At 35.4% G+C, this 6000-nt stretch overlaps 1 pseudogene; it reads left to right on the forward strand.

Annotated features, from left to right (window-relative positions):
* The first annotated feature begins 4488 nt into the window (after nucleotides 1-4488).
* Nucleotides 4489-5054, forward strand: LOC149221429 (plasma membrane-associated cation-binding protein 1-like; annotated as a pseudogene).
* The last annotated feature ends 946 nt before the right edge of the window (nucleotides 5055-6000 follow it).

Here is a 6000-nt window from a genome sequence, read left to right on the forward strand (position 1 = left end):
CCCACGCTGATTCTGGATCTTATTCTCCAAAATTCGGGTATAAGTTCTTAATGTCAAAGAAAGGTTGGGGAGATCCAGAATGGTGGGCCAAGCCCTTATGGAAGCTAAAATGCCCAGCAAAAGACAGACTTTTCTTCTGGTGCATTCTCAAGAAAAAAGTCCCTACATGGGACATTCTTCAATCCAGATATAAGCAAGGACCAGGGAGATGTTCTTTATGCAAATCTGATTCTGAAACAATAAGGCATCTATTTATATATTGTCCTATTGTCAAAAAAGTGTGGGCGGAGGTTGGGAAGCTCATCTAAAAGCAGGTAGCCTGGGAAGGGGAAAACTTCACTGATGTTTGGGATAAATGGTGGCAGCTATATCCAGAGGGGAATCTGCGGAATTTACCTCCCATTATTTCATGGGGCATCTAGATTGCCAAGAACAGGTGCATTTTCATGGATAAGGAAACCCCTGTTGAGACAATTGCTTTACAATGTACCTCTATTTACTCAAACATTCCCAGATTAGAGGAGGAAAGGACCCCCAGACAGACAAGAGAAGAACAAATCAAGGAAGGAGTCCCATGGGCTTATTTTGATGGGGCTTCTCAGAACAATAAAGCTGGAGCAGGATTGATCATTCACCTAAATGAAAACCAGATCCTAAAGGCATCAATGGGATTAGGCACTGGAACAAATAACTTCGCATAAATGTCTGCCCTAAAGTTGCTTCTATGTTGGCTTATCCACAGGAACATCTTCACAGTTCAGATCTTTGGGGATTCATTAAATGTTATAAAATGGGTTAATGGTCAAAGTAGATGTCAAAATTATATTTTGAGACCTTTATTAGAAGAAATTTAGAATTTAAAGCTTACTTTTAATGTTTTCTCCCTATGCCATATCTACAGGGAACATAATGAAACAGTAGATAGGCTTTCTAAGGAGGGTTTGCAATAAGATTTGGGAAGCTGGAGAGTAGCAGAGGAGTACCATGGACAGATCCATGTGTCGGATCAACCTCCTCACACGTAGTCTTGTCATATCTTTTGAAGTCTCCGCAGGCTGCTCATAGCCATTTATATCTGGTTTTGTTTACAGTTGTTATGGTCGTTTTTTGATAAACTCTTTTTTCTAGATCTTTCGTATCTATTTTCTATTTGGGTTGTTTTCCTCGATGAGGAGACCCGGGAAATAGATGTATGGCTTGGATCTCTTCATGGATCAATACATGGACCGTATTTTGTGACTGTTTCTAGAAACGGGTGCTATTTTTCTTGACATGAGGAGGCTCACGGTTTTAGGGATTTCTATTTCTTGCAGTTTTGGACAGGAAGGGTAGTCCCTTTTTGCAGAGATCTATGATTCTCAATCATACAACAAATTGAATGCTCATGCATATACTATATAACTTTTTATCTTGTTTATAAAAAGTTCGATTTTTTCTTTTGGAAAAAAAAATTGTATAAAATTTTATTTTCACTTTTAATAATTCTTTTAAAACAAATTTTAATTTTATTGTATGAATTTACTTGCCTAATATATTCATGGGTGATGTTTTTATAAATACACAATATAATTAGGTATACACTTATTGTAAAGTGACTATAGCTATGGAATAAAGTTGTGTAGTAGTTAGTTATTGTAATTCATTTAATGGCTAAGTGTATAACATTATTGTATTCTCGTGATATTCATTATATTCCTTATATTTTTGTACAACACTACTACACTCTCATTTTATTATTTTAAGTCAAATTCATACTTTGTTCTTTGGTTGTTTAATGGTACCACAATCAAAGGTATATGTGAAGCTTCCTCAAATGAAAAATACCTAATTTGAATTTATGTGTATATGTTTTTAATGTCTAAATGTTATTATTTTTGAAATTGAGTCAACATTTCTTTTTATTCAATGTTATGTGAGAACATCTCCCCTGTATTGCTATAGAGTGCCTCTCAACACCAAAATAAACATAAAATCATCTAATAAAATTGGTTACTTTGTCATGCCACAACTATGATATATCCATGAAGAGTTCTTAGTGTTGTTGTTACACTAATTATTAATATATATTTGAGAAATTTTTGCAAATCCCCATATTAGATGCTTTTGTCCATGTAAAATTTCTTTAGATCTCTTTACATGATAAATTCTATTTTATTGTTATGTAATAATTTATGTCTTACTTTATTATTATGTAATAATCTTTGTCTTTTTGTTGAATGAATTAGTCTTTCTACTTTTATATATATATATATATATATATATATATAGATAATGGATTTTTTTTCATTGTTAATTTAAGTTAATGAGTTATTAGTTTGCATATAAAATAAGGTGATTAGTAAAAATCTTAAATAATTTAATAATAAACAAATTATTTTATAAATGGATTACATTGCACATTTTTAGTAACATATTGGTTAATTTGTTTCAATATTCTAAACTATATTTTACATTGATATACTTATTAATATCTTTTAACATTCTCATCAACTTGTTTCATGTGTTTTGGATAACTAAATTTTGTCTCATTATTTTATTTCATTAAAATATATTTTATAAAATTAACAATGATGAATTCATTCGAGCCATTTAATCTTTCAATAAAAATCTTTATTTTAATAATGATAAACTAAATTTGACATGACAAATTAATTCTTAACATTACAATATTTGCAATTCTAAGTTTAAACCAAAAAAAAAGTTTGAGATTTTTTTTTTTAAGAGTTCTTTTACACAATTAATTTATTCCAATTTCATATTAACATGTTAAGATCTAGTAAAATAACCTTAACACTGCTTAATTACATGATGTTTTGTAGTTAATATTAGTTTAATTATATCAAGAGTAAAATGACTTTCAATTTAGTTATGGTTAATATATGTAATAGCTTTTTATATTTCTTTTTATTTACCTAATTCTATCTTTACATCTATATAATAAAAATTTTACAAATAATAATATCATAGATTTATTTTGCATAAATATATTCATACAATAATAAGTTTTTTTACTTAAAAAAATATCTTTCAAAATCCCCCTAATATTAACAACATTACTAAACTCATATTTAAAAATAAAAACTGGACATATACTATTAATATATAGAATAAATCTCTATCTCTTACTCATAGTGTAAATACCTATAACCATAACCATCAATATATTTCCAATTTATAATATAACACAATTATGAACAACATTCCTACACCATATAGCATCATTAGAATAACCAAACCACATTCCTACGACATACAACATATACCATCATTAGAATAACCAAACTACATTCCTACAACATATACTAGTTAGAAATAATTAATTCCTACTTGTCTATGGTTGTAATTCTCCATTTGAGGAGTTTGTTCCTACATAATAGGAATTTAGTTTCTCCTAGTTTAGTGTGTGGTTGAGAGAATCTCTCAACCACACTACTGTACGTCTAAGATAGAATTCCTATCTTGAGACTATAGATTGTCTAAATATGTGTGTAATTTATTCATTCATAATATAGAAGATATTACTGTGTGCTATTTTATCTTGGTATCAGAGCCTGTGAGGGCCTGGCCCCTCTTGGGCTGAGGAAATAAAAGAGTATTTTTTTTTAATTTTTAGTTTGTCCATCGAGCATCGAACAGGGTTCCGGTGAGCTGGGCGGTGTTCTGGTGCACTGAGTTGGGAGAGGTCTATGGAGTTTCTCTACGGCCGGCTAAGTGCAGTCTTCTTTACATCTGCATGGTGGTATATCGTCCCAATATTCTGCCACCATTCAGAAAGAAAGGATGAATAACAATAATATGGCCACCAAAGGCCACCATGATGTTATTGTGTAGGGTTCTTGATCTTCAATCCGGTGTGGAAGGATATTAGTGGAAGGCGAAGTAGAAGAAATCTCGGACTCGCCCAAGCCGAGATCGTGGCAGAGAAATGGAAAGAAGTCGAATCCATTTTCCGCCAGAGGGCTTGACAAGTTCCAGAGCGTCTATGCAGAGCTTTCTGCCAGAAGAAAATGCATTGCCAAGGATGGACTCCACTTCTGGTGAGAGCCGGAGAGACGATCGGGAAGACACAAAGTGGCCGGGGAAATCTCCGACTGGTAGAGAATAATAATGGCGAGAAGGACGGGGAATTAAGCAGAAAAGCTCAAGGGAATCATATTAATGGAGAGTCTAAGGGTATTTCAATGTCTATGTTGGTCAAGGAGCCTGTGTGTGTGGTCAAGGAGATTTGAGTGTTGCATGCTTTGTTCACTGCGTGAAGAAGAAGCGTGAATTGTGCATCCAAATTATGCAGATTTGTGGAGATCTAAGTGCTTGGTGGAGATATGCATGCTTGAGCTGACTCTTTTGCAGAGAATTTGCTGGGATTTTTGATCCTGACTCAATAAGAAAGAAGTTTGAGTTGTGTTTGGGCATTATTGCTGCCTGTTGTCTGAGTGCTCTGAGAACAAGCTCTGTTTAGGTGATCCAAAGGTTTTTGGAAGTATCAAAATGACTTACTGGAAGTCAAAGGTGCTGCCAAAGATCAAGAAATATTTTGGCAAAGGAGATGCCAACAGCAAAGGGGCAATCCTTCAACAAGGCCAAGAATTCTGTTGAAAAAGAAATTGAAGAGAAGAAACCTGAACTGGAGCCAAAGATAACTATACCAGGACTCGAAGCCAAAAACCAAGTTGCTTTTCAAGGAGCGAACTGAAGACAAGGTGAAACAAAATGCCCAAGCTATTCAGGATCTGTTACAGCGGCTTGTGGAAGTAGGTTGTCCAGGAGCACAAATATTGAAGGAGGCTGGAGATAAGTATGGCACTGCTCTATTGGCTTCTCAGATCCAATACCTGCTAGAGAAGCTCTCTCCATTTGTAGCCAATGAAGAATCCCCTGTCATTGCTATAGAGCTTGATTTGGTGAAAGGGGGAGCCGAAACTGTAGAGGAAACTGCTAAAGACATCTCAGAGGCACCAACTGTTCCTGCAGGTGATGAGAATGTGAAAGAAACAACAGCCAAGGTTGAAAAAGAAGTCGAGATCGTCGGCACCGAGGAGAAAGGCCACCTATAAACTGAAACTGGCCTTCAGAGACGTGCTAAGGAAATTATGGCCAGGTTTCCGCTTATTTATGATGATTTGTTTATGGATCCAGAGTTATTTTTTCTATTATTTGCAGTCCCAGCTTCTACCGATATTCCATGCCACACTATGATTCGAAAAGAGGTTCTGATTTGTGCCTTGTATTAGACATGCTCCAATGCAAATTAATTTTCTTTGTGGGAATAGATTGTTTCCTGTGTATACTTGTTACAGAGATATCAAAGTTCTGATAGCTTGGAGGATCGGAGGAGGCCGGACTTGCCCGGAGGCCGCGAGGAGAGGCCGAGGAGGCCGGATCTCTGTTTTTTGTTTGCAGGCCGCAATTTTTTTTTTTGTTCAACAGATCTGTTGCATCATGATCTGGCATGGTTGATTCTCTGATATACGCTTGTCTGCTGACTGGCGTTCTATTTACTGTATCCCTTTAAGACCAGCATTCAAGGGATCTGCTCCAATTAATCTCTCAGATCGGCTCCATCAAGTGTTGCATTGGGCTCTTAGATCAGTAGAAATTTTCCTGAGCAAGCATTGCCCCATTTGGTATGGATACGGAGGCGGGTTGAAATGGCTGGAAAGACTGTCTTATATAAACGCAACTGTGTATCCATTGACATCCTTACCCTTGTTAGCTTATTGTACCTTCCCTGCTATATGTTTGCTCACTGGAAAATTTATAATTCTAGAGATTAGCAATTATGCTAGTTTGTGGTTTATTGCTCTCTTTGTGTGTATCATTACAACTGGTGTTTTGGAGATGCGATGGAGTGGGGTTGGTATTGATGATTGGTGGAGAAATGAGCAGTTTTGGGTGATTGGGGGTGTGTCAGCCCATATTTTTGCTCTTCGTTTGTCCTCTAACAAGGGCGACCTGGTTTCTACTGTTACTACTTGGCCATGAAGTAAATGCTATTGTTTT

The sequence above is a fragment of the Pinus tabuliformis genome, chromosome Q (assembly GCF_031772625.1).
Source record: "Pinus tabuliformis cultivar Carrire ecotype Pingquan chromosome Q, CPIR1, whole genome shotgun sequence".
In the NCBI taxonomy this organism is placed as follows: domain Eukaryota; kingdom Viridiplantae; phylum Streptophyta; class Pinopsida; order Pinales; family Pinaceae; genus Pinus; species Pinus tabuliformis.